This window comes from Peromyscus californicus, unplaced genomic scaffold (genome assembly GCF_007827085.1).
Source record: "Peromyscus californicus insignis strain IS unplaced genomic scaffold, ASM782708v3 Scaffold_16__1_contigs__length_79575227, whole genome shotgun sequence".
In the NCBI taxonomy this organism is placed as follows: Eukaryota; Metazoa; Chordata; class Mammalia; order Rodentia; family Cricetidae; genus Peromyscus; species Peromyscus californicus.
The window spans coordinates 27,783,909-27,803,006 of record NW_026294458.1 but is presented as its reverse complement, the minus strand read 5'-3'; the positions used below and the strand labels follow the sequence as shown (position 1 = coordinate 27,803,006).

The 19,098-nt window shown below is 42.1% G+C and overlaps 1 protein-coding gene across 2 annotated transcripts in view; it reads left to right on the top strand.

Annotated features, from left to right (window-relative positions):
- Qtrt2 (queuine tRNA-ribosyltransferase accessory subunit 2) overlaps positions 1-19,098 on the top strand; it is a 55,826-nt gene that overhangs the window by 29,668 nt on the left and 7,060 nt on the right. For both annotated transcript variants that reach the window (XR_008218828.1, XR_008218827.1), the window contains exon 10: positions 18,850-19,030. The gene's annotated coding sequence lies outside the window, so the exon portion shown is untranslated. The remainder of the gene's footprint in view (positions 1-18,849; positions 19,031-19,098) is intronic.

Below are 19,098 nucleotides of genomic sequence, written 5' to 3'. Positions count from 1 at the left end.
CCTACACACAGGGAGCCTAGAAGGTCACACTTGACACATGGAGCAGCTCTGAGCGAGGAAGGCTAGGCTGTGTAGGTTCGCTGGACTTGATGTTCGTTTTATTTATTTTTTTTATTTTCAGTGTGTGTGTTGCACATACACACACCCACACAGCGTGAGTGTGCAGATCAGAGGACAACTTGTGGGAGCTGGCTCTCTCCTTCCACCACATGAGTTCCGGGGCTCGAACTCAGACCCTCAAGTTTGGTAGCAAGCCTCTGTAGCCCCTGAGCCATCTCACCAGCCCTGCAGCTTATTTGAAATATTGCTTGGAGTATCTTTGATTTCTTTTCAGCCTTCACTTACCCATTTTATACTTCCGTCTCTTCTTCCCGAGTTCACCAGATTTTAGAAGACAAAGTACAAAGAATCCCAGATAACGGGGCACACAGAAAGATGAAGCACGCTTTAAACAAGCAATGGGTCAGGGAAGGAATACGTCCTTGCTGGATGTAACAGTCCTGGTTTATGCCTGTGGTTCAGGTAATTACTAATGGCACCTCCTTCACCCTCAAAAGTACCCTAATTTGGGCAAGTTATGTGCTCACCCAAACGAGAGTGGTAGAGGTGACCAAGCTGGAGAGCAGGTGGCCATCTAAGCAACGCAGCTGCTACCCACTTCGTGCTAATTGCTGCAGAGGCCAGCGCTGCCACATATCCCAGTCTTTCAAGAGAAGCCAAAAATCTGGGTCCTCACACTTTTAAAATGTTTCAGCAATTAAAAAAATTGTTTGCTCTCTGAACTTAATTTAGGAGTGCCTAATTTGCAAGCTGTGGCTTAAAATCTACCAAGGTGGCTTTGGTATCTGTACATGCATGGGTGTGTGTGTGTGTGTGTGTGTGTGTGTGTGTGTGTGTGTGTGTGTGTGTAGGCATGTGCACACTTGTGGGTGTGCATGCATGATGTGCGTGGGTCTGACAAGATGGCTTTGTGGTTGCACTTGCTGCACAAAGCTTGGCAACCTGAATTCAATCCCCAGAACTCGTGTAAAGATGGAAGGAGAAAACTGATGCCACAAAGTTGCCCTCTGACCTCCACACACTATCATTCCCCTACCCAACAATGCACAAAACACACACACACACACACACACACACACACACACACACACACACACGTGCTTTAAAAAAGAGATTAACCCCTTTTGTGAGGGGCTGGAGATGTAGCTCACTTGATAGAGTGCTTGCCTGACATGCAGAGGCCCTGACCCCAGCACTACATAAAACAGGGCATGGTGGCACACATCTGTATGTAAGTCCAGTACTTGAAAGGAGAAGACAGGAGTATCAGCAGTTCAAGGCCATCTTCAGCTGCATAATGAGTTCTAGGCCAGTCTGGAGGACATGAAACCCTGTCTTCTCAGAGTGCAGAAGGGCACCTGTGTGGGGTCCTCAGGCAATGATCTCCATTGCCCCGTCCCCAGAAAGGTACGAATCTCCTTACTCAACCAATTTTGTGGATGGGAAGTTTTAGGTCTTAGGAATGAAAGTCCAGCAGCTGATGCTTTTTCCTTTTAAGGGCATCTTAGTCTGTAACAAAGAACCAGAGACTGAGTCACTTACAAACAAGTTTCTTTCTCATGGTCCGGAGGCCAGAAGTTTTGAAATCAGTATGCGACATAGTTGGGTTCTGGTGAGGATTCTTCTCTGGGATTGTCTTACTCTCCATATAATGGAGGGAACACTAGAATACTCTCTAGGGTCTTTTTTATAAGAGCACTAATCCCATTCATTGAGACTGCACCCTCAGGTCCTAGTGACCTAAATTACCTTCCAACATTCCAGCCTCACTTGCAGCTGGGACTTCAACATATGACGATAGGGGTGATTCGTGAGGAGCATGCGCACGTTCTTTCTAGTTACCATGTTGGCTTTCTTGCGTTAAAACTCCTGTTTTTGGTTGGGCCTGTGCCCTTCCAGAGTCAGCATCCATTTCCTAGGACTCAATTTTTCCAACGATCCTTTCTGAACTTACAAAACCAGCTGGTCCAAGAACATTAGGCATCCAGCTACACCTTCCGGCATCACAATGTGCCCTGGTAGGCACATTGAGAACCAATTACTGCTTGTCAAGTGAGCAAACATCCTCAGAACAGTCAAGGCCTTATCTTGAGAGTTCAGCCCACCAGGCTAGGAGTGACTTCCATGCTAGGACCTGAACACAGTGGTAGTTTTATCTCACTTTATGATAGGCAAGCTCCCAGTGACTTGGAACATTATTATTATTATTATTATTTTTTTCTGTTACTCAGTTCCACTTCCTATCATTACCACCTTTTAGAGCTGACCTCAAAGCAATTTCCCCTGCTCTGGCAAGAGGAACGCAGAGTGAACTTTTCTTTTGTTCTTCTTCTTCACAATCCACTTTTGAGGCCCGGCTGAAGTTGCCAAGGAGTTCAAATGGCCCCCGTGCTCCCGCCAGTATGATTCAGAGGGATTAACGATCCTTTCTGCACCCTCTTCCAAACGCTCGCCTCTTTGCCTGAGCCTTCCCCCCTGCTGCCTGCTCCTTTCTCTGTGAAACGCATTTTCTCTTATTATCACTTTGTTCCCTGCCTGCTTCGGATGGCTTCGGCTCATCTCTTAACAGAATCAAGATGTTGCTATTAACGGTTTTCTCTTTTTGAACAGCTTAGAGTCATTTCTTTATATTTAGTCCGTTCCCCTCTTCCCTCCCAAGCCACATAATCATCTCTGCTTCAAATAAAGTTTTATAGCCATTTCATAACCATGGCTTTATAGTTGCTATCAAAAAAAAAAAAAAAAGCATGAGAGCAGGAGATAAAAGAAGGAAAGGGAGGGAAAAATAAAATCAAAGGTGAAGGGTGAGGGCTACTCCAATAATCGAGAAGCCGGGCTAGCATCTTCTGGACGCCTCTGTGAAGGAATCCAGCAGACCTTAGTCCCCAAGTCTACGAACTGCAAGCTTGGTGGTCTGGTGCAGCTTTCCTTTAGCTTTTATGGGTGGATAGGAAGGTGGTCTCTCCTCTGAGGACCCGTTTTCCTTCCAAATAATTAAAATACTGTCTTAGAATTCTCCCTGCTTCATTCATGTTGGCCATAAATCCTTTCACAGACTCCAGTTACATGATAGATAAGAGTTTTGCAAATCACATCCCCCCCTCACCAAAGCTAAAATATTTACCCATATTTCCTAGCATTTTCTATTCCCTACTCATTTATTTTTATTTTCATTTAGCAAACTTAAATAACATTTCCATCACAATTCCATTTATTGTTCCCCATGATGCCAGCTGAAGAAAATACAAACGATGCAAATAAACTCCGTTCCCACATAGTAATTAGACACCAAACAAGAAGAGAGCAGCAGCGTGCTCAATTTTTTTTGTCTTTCACTAAATTCTTTATCTGATTTTGGTTAGACTCTCCAGTTTCATGTTGTTTTTTTAAAAAGTCTTTTCCAGTCCTGTAGAAAACGATCAGCTCCACTTTATTTTTGCACGTGAATATGCAGCCGCGATTCCACAGATCCAGTATGCCCAAAGCCAGACTTAGTGTCTGTTTTTCTTCACTCATACAAGTTCTCCACTTCAGCTCCTTGCCCATGTGCATAGTTCCTGTCTCCTAGTCAAATCCAGATGGAAAAATGATCCCTTAGATGAATAGTGCAATATTCAGAAGGGAAAGGTGCAAGACATTGCAGGAAGAGGATGTGCTTTTAATGATGAGCTCAGAGTTCAGGTGTACCAAGAAGGTCACCCCCTCTGTGAGTGCTAATCTCAATGGTTAGTTCGTGAGAACTGGGATCAGCTGGGAGATGGGCTTCTGGGCATGCCTGTGGTGGATTATCATGATTAGATTAGTTGAGATGGGAAGACCTGCCCACTGTGGGTGGCACTATTCCCTGGGCTGAGAGCCTTGGCTGTATAAAAAAAGGAGAAAATGAAGAAAGCACAAGCATTCATAGCTCTTGACAGCTTGACTGGATGCAGCGTGGCCAGCTGATTTTACTCCTGATGCTATGAGTTCTCCACCATGAGGGACTATAACCTTGAACTATGAAACTATAACCTTGAACTAAAGAAAACCTTTCTCCCTTAAGTGGCTTTTTTAATCAGGGTGTGTTATGAGAGGAAACATCATTAGGATTCCATCCATCTGCCCTCATCATCTTCCTTCCTGTCTCCATTCCCTCTCCCTTGTGGTTTTACTAGTCACCACTAGCCTACCCTTCCACAATTACCTTCACTGGGATGTCCCACACTAAAAGCATTCAATGGCTCCCAGTACCATCCAGACCAGAGTTAAGATAGGAAGCTGAATTTCTGAGCCTCCCATAATCTGGCTTCACCCAGGTGCCATGGGCTTTCCTTCTCTCCCTCTTCCTTACCCTGCTCCTTCCCATTCTTCAGTGCCCAGCCTAAGAACCAAACCTCCCACAGAACCCTGCTTTTCGGGGAGCCCAGACTCTCAGAAAGGGGAGGCTTCTCTTCTGACTTTCCTTGTGTGGTACAGGCACTAGCCACATGTCATATATGCCACATGCCACAAGTTCACAGCTTCTTAGTTCTGTGCCTGGCCTCCCAAGATGACTGCCAGCTTTATGAGGAAAGAATTCCTGGATAGTTTCATGGCAGCCCTACTTTCCAGCTCCCCACCTCCAAAATGCTTACACTTTGTAATACACCGTCCACTGAAATAAACAGGAAACATCTGGCTGATTTTCTCTTTTCCTCCTGTCTATAGGATGTGCTCCACTGTTGATTCATTGCTTGCTGCATTTCCCTTTCATTATAACCGCTTCCATACTTCCTAAACATTAGCACACTGTCTCCTTTATTCCTCACGGCAACCATCTAGAACAGTGGTTCTCGACCTGTGGGTTGTGACCCCTTTCGCAGGCGGTCCTTAAGACCGTCGAAAAAAACACAGAGATTTCCATTACGATTCACAACAGTAGCATATTACAGTCATGAAGTAGTAATGAAAATAATTTTACGGTTGGGAGGTCACCACAACATGCAGAACTGTAGGGAAGGGCGGCAGCATGAGGAAGGTTGAGAACCACTGGGCTAGCTTAGTAGCATCTTTTCCAAGGCATGGAGGAGGAGCTGGCACTCACAGAGCCTTAGTGACTTGCTCCGAGATACAAATTGGGATTCAGAATTTTTTTTTTTTTTGGTTTTTCAAGACAGGGTTTCTCTGTGTAGCTTTGCGCCTTTCCTGGAATTCACTCTGTAGCCCAGGCTGGCCTCGAACTCACAGAGATCCGCCTGCCTCTGCCTCCCAAATGCTGGGATTAAAGGCGCGCACCACCACCGCCCAGCGCGGGATTCAGAATTTGAACTCAACACTGTAATGTTGCAGAGGCTCAGGTTTTTCTCATTTCATTCTTTGGCATCCCTAAACTGTGTTTTGTTTTATAGACAGAACACACTCTCTCTTTAAAGAACAAAGGCCAGAGATAGTGGAGAGGTCAGGATGATTTAGCAGCTGTCCCCTCTGCCCTTTTTAGTCTCAGACACCTGGACTGCATTTTGATAATGAAAGGATGTCAAATGACCCAGAGATGATAATTTTATTTTCGTCAAAAGCTCATATATTTACATATAAATGAAAGGCGGGGGGGGGGGACATTTAAATTGTAGAAAGGGGGAAAAAACAAGTTTGCCTCCTTGTCAGAATAAGACTTCTTTGGTGACACACGGAATGTGATTTTTAGAGGCAGAAGGAATGATCCCCTCATTTTACTGAGGCAGAAGGAGGCCCAGAGTGTGACTAACCCAGGGTCCAACAGGAAATGAGGGACAAGGACAGAAGGAGAGCCTGGGGTTTCTTCTCAGCCTCGGCTCTTCCTCACATCTCGTTTCTTCTGTCCCCATACAGCCCAGGCTCTTTAAACCCCTTTGTCACACACTAGGTGGCTTACACGCACGCCTGTCCACACTTGAGCAGTTTTTTAGCCTGTCCAAGTCCCAGGAGAACAGGGATTTTTAAATGCAGGGACTGTTGTTCTGTTGTAGATCCATGTGAGGAAGTCTCATTATTAAGGCTATGGGCATCATGGGATTTGACAAGACATGTCCCTCAAAATCCAGCCCAAAAAGATCATGTAGACCAATCCCTTTCCTGTGCATTATACCACTCACAAACTCTTCCCTGGCCCAGCCCCTCCCCGCTCCTAGGGTTAACTCTTCATACTTTTTATGAGTTTTATCATGAGACAGGAAGGAGTGCACATCAGAGTTCACCCTCTAGGATCCCATCAGATGAACCTTTTTATTTATTATTATTATTATTATTTTAAATTTTTCTCGGAGTCTTGATGGTCTTTTGAAGTCGTCGCAGCCAATCAGTCATAAAAAGCAGCATTTTGATCAGGGAGGTCCCACTACCTTTGCACGGCTTTATTGCTTACTCATACGCCCCTTGTAATCCTCTCGGACATCTCTCATTCTTTCGTTTGTCCAGCCATGAGAAATGCAGTCACTTTTGGATCAGCTTTTGCATCACTGGGACCCAAAGGCCTGACAGAGACAATGTAAACGCCAAGAGATGTTTTTGGTTCAAGATTTGAGAGGATTGGCCGGGCGGTGGTGGTGCACGTCTTTAATCCCAGCACTCGGGAGGCAGAGGCAGGCAGATCTCTGTGAGTTCGAGGCCAGCCTGGGCTACAGAGTGAGTTCCAGGAAAGGCGCAAAGCTACACAGAGAAACCCTGTCTCGAAAACAAACAAACAAAGATTTGAGAGGATTCCATTCTCGGTCACTTGATTTCATGTTTCTAAGAGTGTTGAGAGGCAGGATATCATGCAACAGTCTCTTGCGGTGGAGCTTCTCTGCCTTACCTCATGGTAGACAGGAACCAGAGTGCCAGGCAAGAACCAGGAGCCAAGTGTTCCCTTCAAAGGCCTACATCCAGTGACTCCCAGCTAGGTCCACCCTCCCAGAATTTCCACAACCTCTCAAAATAGCGCCCCCCCGCTGGTGACCAGGGATTCAACTGTCTGAGCCTGATGGGGTGAGGAATGGCATTTTCATATTCAAGCCTTGACGACTTCCAACGAAGTGTCAGCGTTGTCTAGACACTTGGGGATTAAATTACAAAAACTGTACGGGACGCATTTGCCTTGTAGAGTTTACAGACCACGAGTCAACTCTAAAATTACACGTATTCTGTTAGAAGACTTCAGTTCATTCATCTAACCTAGAAAATCCTATCCTAACTACAAACGGCATGTCTGGTTGCTAATTATCTATAGATAAAGAAAATAAAAATGTTTCTCTTGGCGTTGTTTAGCTATCTCTATCTATTCACACTCAGGGATTGGAAAGAATTGCACTGTAGGCATTCTAAAGAATGAGAAGAAGAGGCAGTTGTTGGGGAGAGAGAGGCACTCAGGAGGAGCCATAGAGGACAAGGGAGGGTAATGGGAGAAAATAGGATAAAAACACATTGTGTATGTGCAAAAATGCCATAATGAAACCACTCATCACACATGATTAATATGTGCCAATAGAAATCTTTAAAATATATCTAGGGCCAGGGAGACAGATCGATGAATAAAAAAATACTTGATGCCCAACCCTAAAGACCTGAGTTTAATCCACGGAACCTGTGTTAAAAAGCCAGAGGCCACGGTGCTCATCTACAGCCCCAACACTTCTACTGTGAGATGGGCGCAAAGACGAGAATCAGTAAGAAGCTCCCGGGCCAAGTAGCCAGTGTGCTCCACAGTGGAAATAAGGAGAGACTCGGCCTCAACAAGGTAGGAGGTGAGAACAGACTCCCAAAAGGCGTCCTCTGACCTCCACACATGCACTGTGGAATGCACATGCCTGCACACACACACACAGACACACACACAGACACATACAGACACACTCACAGATATGTATATATATGTGTATATATGTGGGTGGATGGATGGATGGATAGATAGATAGATAGATAGATAGATAGATAGATAGATAGATAGATAGATGATCTGTCTCAGACTGGAAATTTTAGCTCAGTGATAGGGTATATATACAACAATGACAAGGCCTTGGGTTCAATCCCAAACACCGAACAAAACAATTTTTTACAAGTCTATGTCCAAGGAGGGTTAAGCTAATTAGTACTGTGAATAAAATTTTCAAAGACACAGGCATAGATTAGAGATAATCTAATATAATTTATTTCAATGTTTATGTGTTTTGCACACATATGTGCCTGTGCACCATGTTTATGTCTGGGCCTGTAGAAGTAAGAAGAAGGAAGGACTCATATCCACTAGAACTGTAGTTACAGATAATTGTGAGCATCAGGTTGGTGCTGGGAATTGAACCAGGATCCTCTGGAAGAATGGAACAATGCTCTTAACCACTGAGCCATGTCTCCAGCTCCTAATTTATTGTTTTTGTATGTTCATTTGTTTTGCCTTTGGTCTGACTTTTTCTAAGTCAAGAACAAGATGCTAGCTAAGAAGTCATATTTAGAGTGTTCATTTGGAGATAAAAATGATTTTTAAAAGTTGTCATTTGATGCTGTTAACCTTCTCAATAACATTTGTCGACTTATATTCCACAGACATTTGCCTCTTACTGTGTATTTTCTGAATGGGTAAAATTCAAAGGTGACAATGTCAGGGTTTTTGCTTTTGATATCACAGCTAAGTGGTGATTAAAAAGAAAGATTTCATTATACATCAGCCTAATTGCTGTTGCTCTTGATTGCCCACCAGAGGTGATGTAAAGGCTTTGCAAGAGACACCACACGCTTCAATAGTAGGATATAGAGAAATCAAGCTGGAACTGAGCTGAAAGCTTCCTCCTTGCTGGCTAGTTTTCATAGTAACCGATAGAGAAATCATCAGTAGTCTCACCCAGCTGGGAACTCTGAAAAGTATAACACCAACCTGCCAGGCAAGAAGCGTCTACTGGTGCAACCGTGGCGTGATTGTTATGGTAGTAACCAACCAACTGCTTTCAGATTGGATTTGAGGCCATTCTGCAGGTGGGAACTCACGTCTGCTACTGCAAAACTGATCAAAAGTACGTGGTTAGGGAGGTCACAGGCCCCAGGGGAAGCTAACTACTGTTGTTTTTGCCAAATGGGCATATTTTCAAACTGTTTTCTAAATATTTACGCTTATACCCATGTATTAATGTTGCTCTCAACCTTGGTTAGAGAAACTTCTGCTCATAGTGGGCAATGGTTACTGCAGAGACTCATCACTGGTCAAAGTGATGAGAATAAGCGGCTAATTGAATGTTCATCTCTGAACTGGACGTCTGTACGGCCCCAGGAAACATTGTGAAGGAGGGAGAGAAAAGAATACAAGAAAGAGGTAGAAGATGGGGAGGACTGGTATGAAATGCTGTCTTCTGAACGTGAGACGGCTGTTGTACTCCCGAGTTCATAGCTACTTGCACAAAACGGCATTCTCTCGTTGGTAGGGGAGGGGCTCATGAGGTCCTATTCCCTGAGGTCCTATTGGAACTTAATGGGTGTTGGCCATTTCCCTCGGGAGCATAGCCATTGATAAGTTGCCCACACTCAGGTGACTAACTCCCACTTATAGTCATGCACACAACCCTTAATAAACTCAAACAAACAACAACAACAACAAAAACCCATGAAAATAAGAAGGGACTTGTTAGAAAGAAGAAAAGGTTCAGCAGTAGTGGTTGCGGGATGAGAGGGTAATGGGAATGAAAACAAAACTCTAGTACCAATACTGTGGTATTAAGGGGTGGGACCTTCAGAGGGTAAGTGGATACCAGTGAGTTTGTGAGGATGGAGCCCTCCTGATGGAACTGATGTGGTTATAAGCGAGCACGGTGCTGGCTCTTCGCCCTCTCTCTTAGGAGGGTCTAGCAAGAAGGTAGCTGCAATGTTTAATCTTGATTGTCAACTTGATAGGCGTTATAGTTACCGTGGAAACAAGCTTCTCCCTAGGTCTATCCCTGAGACAGTTTCTAGATAGGGTTAACTGAGTCAGAAAGATCACCCTAAATGTGTACAGCACCTTCCCAGGGTCCAGGACCCTTCACTGAATGAAAAAGAGAAAGAGAGCAAGGGACAGCATTCGTCTCCAGCTGATTTTGGATGCAATGTCTCCAGCTATCGTTCGTTCCTGCTGCCATGACTTCCTCACCGTGATGGGCTGTGCTTTTCAAAATGAACCCTTCCTTCCTAAAAAGAAAAACTGCTTTAAAAACAAAAACAAAAACAAAAAAAAAACGTGCTTTTGTTGAGTATTTTATCACAGCAAGAAGAAAAGTTAAGGGGGGCTGAAGAGAAAGTTTAGCAGTGAAGAGCACTTGTTGCCCTTGTGAGGGTCTGGTTCAGTTCCCAGAACCCACCTGGTGGCTCCCCTCATTTTATGACGAGTTCCAGGGGATCTACTGCTCTCTTCTGACCCTTGTGGGCACCACCATGGATGTGGTGCACATCCATACATTTAGGCAAAGCATGCATATGCATAAATAAATAAATAAGTATTCATAAATAAACAAGAGGAGGAGAAGTAACTAATGCAGTGACTTCGCAAAACAGTGCGAGTACACTCCTCAGACACGGAGTTTGCAGACTTCCTGGCCTTGATCTTGGCTCTCCTAACTTTCAGAAGCGTCGGAAAGGAATGTTCAAGCCACGGTCTGTCACACCAGCTGGAAATGACTCTGGTGGGTCTTCTGGGTGATTGCATATTCTTCCTTCTGAATTTTTTTAGTTGGGATATTTCTGAAGGCAAGAAGAGCATCCCCTTGTCCATGATCTTTGTATACTGAAGTTCAACTTGTATAGGATGGATGCTTGATTCTTATATTTACCGGTTTTCCAAGGAATAAATTGGTTCTTTAGCATCCTCTAAAAGTAACCGAGTTTATACATTGCATTTTAAGTATTTTAAGCCATTTGGCATTTTAAGGGTTTTTATTTTAATTTTAAATTACAGGTGGGGGGGGGGGCGGTTGAATGGATGTAAGTGCAGTACCTATGGAGGCCAGAGGAGGGCATCAGATCCCCTGGAGCTGGAATTCCTGGCCATTACAAGCTGCTTAATGCCGTGGGCGATGGGAACTGAACTTGGGTCTTCCGCAAGAGCAGTAAATACTCTTAACAGTGGTTGTGCCATCCCTCCGGCCCCCTACTTGGCATTTAAAAACCATTTGCATTATCCTTCGTGATCCTCATGTTGTGTAACTTTGTCTAATGATGGATCCCATTGCTGACTTCTGAGTCCCTTTCAGATAATCCCAATGGGTTTTGTTGTAGCTTTCTTTTTAGAATACTGTGCTCCAGGGTCATATTTTATATCTCTGTCTCCAATCTGGAACCAACCATTTTCCTAAGAAATTCTCATATTTTTTTTTTTAAATTGGGAAATGTCTTTTAGAGACGGCATGCTTGGTTCTGAGAGTGCTTATTACTGTATTTATTGTCATTGCTTCCAGATTTTTCCTCGTTCTTCCTTTTTTTCTTTTTAATGGACAGGACAAAAAAAATTGCACAAGCTGAAAAAAGAAAATGCATTGTAATTCAAGATAGAGTTTAGACGGAGGTTTTTTTAAGTGACTTTTTTAGTTTCACAATTGTATCTTATTTTAACTGAAATCCTTCCTTCCTAAGGACATCAGCATCATCGCTTATTTTGTTTCTCCCATCCACGAAGACATATGTAGTAGCGTTCCAATAACAAAGCCAATTTTGTGAGTAATGATGCGGTATCTCATAACAGTTTGGTGGTTCTTTATAATCCTTCATTTTTGGGGGGGGGGGAAGATGTGCATATCTCAGAGATGATGTGGAAATTACTGTGTTTTTAATATCACTTGAAATGATTTCTTGCTGTGTGATTAAGCCATCAACTCTATTCACAAGACTCATTCATTTCATTTTGCTTCTGATTTTTAAGGGTTGCTTATTATCATGAATATTTAATTCAGATAAGGGTGAGTGGTATTTACTTCAGTACTTTAAATATTTCACTTTTTTTTCTGCTTGTTTGTGCAGCTCCTGGAGAGAAGTTTGATGTAATTCATACATATCTTTGTCTTCTCTATGGAAGGTTCTCCCTCTTTTCTATTTCTTTGATTTTCTTCAGTTTGAACAATATGCCCACCTATGGTATTTTTGGTATTTTATATATGTATATTTATAGAATTAATGTATTTCTCGATACAGATAATAAGGATGCTTGGTGTTCTTTTAACTTCCTGGATCTCTGGTTTAGTTGCTGTCATAGCTTTGGAAAACTCTTGGTCATTATTACTTCAAGTATCTCTGCCCTGTTTTCTCTTCTTTTCCCTTCTGTATTCCAGTCAGTCACAGTAACAGCTTTTTTTTTTTAACCAATTTTTGTCCTATACTTTGTAGCTGTTCTGTTCTACTTTCTTTTATTTTATGTATGAGTGTTTGTAAATATGTGTGTGCACCATGCGCTTCCCTAGTGTCCGTGGAGGCCAGAGGAGGGTGTCTTATCACCTGGAATGAGAGTTACAGATAGTTGTGAACCACTGTGTTGGCGCTTGGCACTGAACCAAGAACCTCTACAAGGACAGAGAGAACTCCTAACCGCTGAGCCATTTTCCAGCCCCTCTGCTTTCTCTTCTAAGATTTCCTTTTCTCTTTGTGTTCCAGCTTGATACTTTTACTGACATCTTCAGCCTCCATGATTCTTTCTCTGGCTGTGTCCAGCCCACTGATGAACCCATCACAAAAGCATTCTTCATTTCTGTGTGGTGATTTTTATTTCCGGCGTTTCCTCCCCTTCTGTCTCTCTTACTACACGGTTCATCTGTTCTTGACTAGTACGCACTTTTCACAGAACCTGTGTTCTCTTTGCTTTGACACTTTAGACTGTTTATTTCCCTTGCATTGTAGTGTGTCTTATGACCTTTGTTGGAAGTTGAACATGATGTATCTTGTGTTTATTGTGAAATTGTATCCTAATCTGGTAGTTGAGTCCTAATCCTCACTGTTGGAGTCTTCATATTCCTGCAGTGCCAGCAGTGTTTGGGATTTTCTTAAAATTTTCTTGTTGAGTGGAGTCTGAATCTTTCTACCATAACCCACAATAATTATACTGGAGTCCCATTAATGTGGTGTTTAAGCGTGTGTGCGCGTGTGTATGTCTGGGGGTGTTCTATAGCATTATTGTTAAATCTCAGCCTTTCAGTGTGACTGTTTCTGAATCATAACTTTCCCAAGTGTTTCTTGTCTTCTTACCCTCACTTGCTCTTAGATCAGACAGAAGGGAAATACAAAATTGGATCTGGGTAATAGTCCTTCCCAAGGTGAAGTGTGCAGTAGAGAACCCTTTGCAATGGAGAACCCTTTGAATAAGTAAGATGGTTACATTTCCCCTCCTTCTGAGAAAAGGACATTTTCCTGGTTCTTTACCACGAGAAGCTTCTGGATTAGTCCCCAGCCTCACCTCAAACACCGAAGGACTGATCCTAAGAGACTCTCACTTTTATACTAGCCCATTTTCAGTCTCCAATTATTAAAATTATCACTTGAGGGCATTCACCGATTTATGGATCCAGCCACTTCTGTTCCAGGCAAGTTGATGTCACATGTGATTTTTCACAATAGCCTCCAAAAATATAAAAATATCTTGGGTTAACTCTAACCAAGCAAATGAAAGACTTGTATAATCAAAACAAACTTTAAGATACTGAAGAAAGAAATTGAAGAAGATATCAGGAGATAGAAAGATCTCCCATGCTCATGGATCAATAGGATTAATTTCGTCAAAATGGCTATCCAACCAAGACGATCTACAGATTCAACGTAATCTCCATCAAAATGCCAGTACAGTTCTTCACAAATCTTGAAAGGACAATTTTCAGCTTCATATGAAAACACAAAAAGCCCAGGATAGCTAAACAGTCCTGAACAGTCAAAGAACTGCTGGAGGTATCCCCATCCCTGATTTCAAGGTGTACAATGGAACTCTAGTAGTAAAAACAGCATAGTATTGGCACAAAAACAGACGGGTTGATCAATGGAATCAAACTGGAGATCCAGACATAAATCCACACACCTATGAACACCTGATTCTTAATAAGGAAGCCAGAATATATACTGGAATAAAGACAGCATCTTTTACAGATGGTGCTGGTCAAACTGGGTGGCTGCATGTAAAAGAATCAAAATATGCTTATCATCATTCATAAAATAAACTCCAAGTGGATCAAAGACCTCAACATAAGACCAGATACACTAGACTTGTTAGAAGAGGAAGTGTGAAATAGCCTTGAACTTGTTGACACAGGAGAAGGCTTTCTGAACAGAACACCGTTAGCACATGCACTAAGATCAACACTTAATAAACAGGACCTCATGAAATTAGAAAGCTTCTGCATGGCAAAGGACACCATCATTCAGACAAAATGAGTGATTACAGAATGGGGAAAGATTTTTACTGACTACACATCTGACAGAGGGCTAATATCCAAAATGTATAAAGAATTTTAAAAAATTAGATATCAAGGAAACAAATAACCCAATTAAAAATGAGGTACAGATCTAAACAGAGAATTCTCAATAGCAGAAACTTGCCGGGTGGTGGTGGTGCACGCCTCAATAGAGGAAACTCAAATGGTTGAGAAACACTTAACAAAGTGTTCAACATCCTTAGCCATCAGGGAAATGCAAGTCAGAACTACTTGAGATTTCATCTTATACCCGTCAGAGTGGCCATGATCAATAACAAGAGTGACAGCTTGTGCTGGTGAGGATGTGGAACAAGGGAACACCCATCCATTGTTGGTGGGAGCATAAACTCATACAGCCTCTATGGAAACCGGCGTGGCAGTTCCCAGGAAGATGGGAATCGATCTACCTCAAGATTGGTTGTATCACCCGGGAATATACACAAAGGATGCTTCATCCTGCTACAGAGACATATATATGCTTAACCATGTTCACTGCTGCTATTTTCATAATAGCCAGAAACTAGAAACAACCTAGAGTCTACAAATGGGTGAATAGATAAAGGCAATGTGGTACATTTACACAGTGTAATACTATTTGTTTAAAAAAAATGAAATCATGAAATTAGCAGGTAAATGGATGGAACTAGAAAAAAAATCATCCTGAGTGAGGTAACCTAGGCCCAGAAAGACGAATACGGTATGTATTTGCTCATATGTGGATGTTAGCTATTAAGTCAAAGATAAGCAAGCTACAGTCTCTAGAACCACAGTGGTTAGGTGTATGGAACTAGGAAGGAGGACCAGATCTCCCCAGGAAAGGGAAATAAAATAGATAGTTATGGATGGATGGGGTAGGGCTGGAGTGGGAGAATCAAATGGCAATGGAGAGGGAAGAGGGGGTGAGGGAGGGAAGATCTCAGAAAGGGACAGCTAAAATTAAGGGCCATTTGGGGGGGTCATATGAAAACCTAATACAGTAGATGCTTCCTAAAGTATATACATATATGAAGGCGATCTAAATTAAATGACCAAATAACAGAGGGGAGACAGAGCCCCAACTGGACATCTCTCAACACCAAATAAAGCTTCAGAATCAGGCATGGGTTACATCGTATAGAGTTGTTGGCCAAAGGGGTCCCATGGGAATCCTCAAAGAACCCAGGCCATTGCAAGGGCTATCAGTTGTTCTCCACAAACTGATGGTAAGACCACATCGCTGAAGACAACACCTATACAGGTCAATGGACATGGAGAAGTCGAGCTGGTGCCTGCATAGAGCCTTCACCCCTACTAGCTAGTGTTCTTGGTTCCGAAGGGTACTCTGTACCCTACCAATGGTGAAATGTAAATACCTACCCAGCTATAAACCAGCAATGGTGTCCTGCCTGCAAGATATGCTAGCATAATGGTGGCAGAAATCTTGAGGGAGTAATCAACCAATATCTGATTTGACTTAAGGATCATTCCATGACATGGAGTCCATATCTAACTTGGTATGACTTGAGTGACTAAGAACTTGAGACTAGATAGCCAAGGAACCCAGGGGAAAACCAAAAAACAAATACTACTGTTCTACAAAAGGAATGTAGCAATAAAATGACTCCTAATGATACTCTGCTATACTCATAGACATCAGAGAAGCTTCCTCCTGCAGCAGATGGGAACAAATACAGAGACCCACAGGCAGACAATATGAAAAGAATAAGAGACCTTAGACCACTCAGACCTAAATGGGATATCTCCATCAAATCCCTCCCCTCAGGGCTCAGGGAACCCCGCAGAATAGGAGGCAGAAAAAATGTAAACGCCAGAGGGGATGGAGGACACCAAAGAAACAAAGCCTTCTAAACACAGGACCCTTGCACATCTGAACTCACAGAGACGGAGGCAGCATGCACAGGCCTGCACGGGAACACACCAGATGGGCTCCTAGAGCTGAAAGGAGAAGTGGACACAGCTCCCATCCCTTCCCAGAAGCTATTGCCAACTGATGACCACTTGCAAATGGAAATTTATTTTTCTCCAAGGGTGTCTCCCTCCCTCCCTCCTTCCTTCCTTCCTTCCTTCCTTGCTTCCTTCCTTCCTTCCTCCCTTCCTTCCTTTCTCCCTTCTTCTTTCCCTCCCTTCTTCCCTCCCTCTCTCCCCCATCCCTCCCTCTTATTACCAGTCAAGATTAAAGTATTAATTGCTTCAAGAATACAAAATGATTTCATGTTGGAAAAGTCTACACAACCAAATAAAAAAGGAAAGCGATCAATTTAGATTCAGAAAAAGGTACTTTTGATAAACATTCACGTGAAAAGAAATTTGCAGAGAATGTTTTAGGCATAGAAGGCTGCCGCTTGATATACAAAGCTTGTACATATTACATATAACATTAGAATAAAGAGGGAAAGGAGGTGAAGAAATCAGCCATGCTGACATCTGGGGGATGTTAAGGATACAGATGTTGAGATAGGAGTATGCAAGGTGGTTTTTAGTTCATAAAAGTAAACAAAAATAAAGCTCATCGTATCTGTGGATAGAAGGTAATACTCTAAATGGCTGAGATGATGTATCTATTAAAAATCATAGAAAATAGGCCGGGCGGTGGTGGCGCACGCCTTTAATCCCAGCACTCGGGAGGCAGAGCCAGGTGGATCTCTGTGAGTTCGAGGCCAGCCTGGACTACAGAGTGAGATCCAGGAAAGGCGCAAAGCTGCACAGAGAAACCCTGTCTCGAAAAACCAAAAAAAAAAAAAAAAAAAATCATAGAAAATTAATAATGAATTTTCTCTTTATTTGAGTTTATGATTTAATTACATCCTTTCTGTCTTCCCTTCTCCCCAAAACCTTCCCATAATGATGAATTTTTATTAAACTACATTGCTATTTCATACTACCATCTCCTGAACACCCTGAACAATGTAATAAGATGAAAAAAATACAAAGTTACAAAAACTAGAGAGAATTTCCAAAACAAATCTTATTTTCAGCCAACATATTTGAGTACACAGGAAATCTAAGAGAATCTAGCAACCACAGGCTAGATTTCATTAGAGAACTTCAATGCTGCCAGATACAAGATCAATGTAAAAATCAATCCTTTTTTTATATTCAAGAAATAGGCAATTGGAAAAGATAATGATACAACAATGGATATAAAATTATAAAGAGTTGAGGGACAGCAAATTTAATACTGATATTCCTCAACTTACTCTGAGGCTTATATTCCAATCAATCCATTGTTAGATGAAAATACTGTGGACTGAAAATACATTCCATACGCCAAACATCACGGCCTATCAATGCAGTCCACTGTAGAACACTGGCTGCTTACCCTCTCGGTAATATGGATCCTAGATGCATGGCTTCCTGCTCACCAGCGCCTCAAGAGAGTGTTGTGCTGTATATTGCATAGTGATAGCCCAGTAAAGATCAAAATGCAAAGTGTGGCTTCTACTGAAGGCATATCACTTTTGCACTATTGTGAAGCTGGGAAATCATAACTAGAATTGTTGTAAGTTGGGGACCAGCTGTCAGTACTTAGTAGCTCAAAGAAATTTAAAATGCACATAAGAAGGAACTTCCATAAACAAGGAATGGGAAAATAAATGCATGCAACTGTTTTTGAAAACAATTTGATAATATTTACTATAGAGGAAGATGTACAAGTGTCACTACCAGTAATTTCTCTTGGAGGTTTACTTTCAAGAGGAAATTTAGTAGACATGCTCAAGTGTACATGTACAAAAGTATTCAGTGCTGCATCTTTTTAAAGCAATAAAGATTTGAGAACAAAGTAAATGATTATCAGCAGGAAAATGGTATGTTTACATAGCAATTACAACGAATGAATGAACTAAATCTACAAGCATCCATTTGTGTAGGAAAGGAAGTATCAGAGAATAGTGTCTAATGCGAGCTTGTAATCCAGTGCTGTATAGGTACGTGCATATCTAACAAAGCATTACATAGGAAAGTGAGAAACACTGAATGGCAGCTACTGATTCCTTCCGGGCATAGAGGAGGAAAATTGCACAATTATATACATATAATTCGTTCTTGTACATGATTTGAAGTAAGTATGAGAAAATGTCGATATTTGATAAAGCTGTTACACAGTTATTTTATTTTTTAAACTATTCTGAGTGTTTGATATATTTTATAATATTTTCGAGGTGAAAGAAATAATCTAGAAAGGCTAATTTTTTTATCACATAGTTCACACTCAGACTTACAGAACTCAGCATTTCTGCCAGCAGGACACTTCAACTTTCCTTTCTTAGTTCTTTATCTCCTCCTTAGGAGTTAGGTTGAGGTCATAGCTGCCTTGCAGCAGAGTGGCATAATTTGAAAGTTTCTGCAATGTACCAGTTTGCTGTGATAAATACCACAACCAAAAGCCACTTGAGGAGAAAAGGGGTAATTTGTCTTGCAGGTTGTAGTCCATCACTGAAGGAAGCCAGGGCAGGAATTCTTATACAACCCAGGACCACCTTCCCGGAGTGGTACAACCCATACTGGGCTGCGCCCTTCCACATCAATCAAGAAAATGCCCCATAGAGATGCCTATAGGCCAATTTAATGGAAATTCCTCAATTGAGGAGCCTTCTTCTCAGGTAACTCTGCTTTGCTTTTTCACAGAAACACAATAAATTTAAAAAAGATTTATTTATTTACTGTGTAT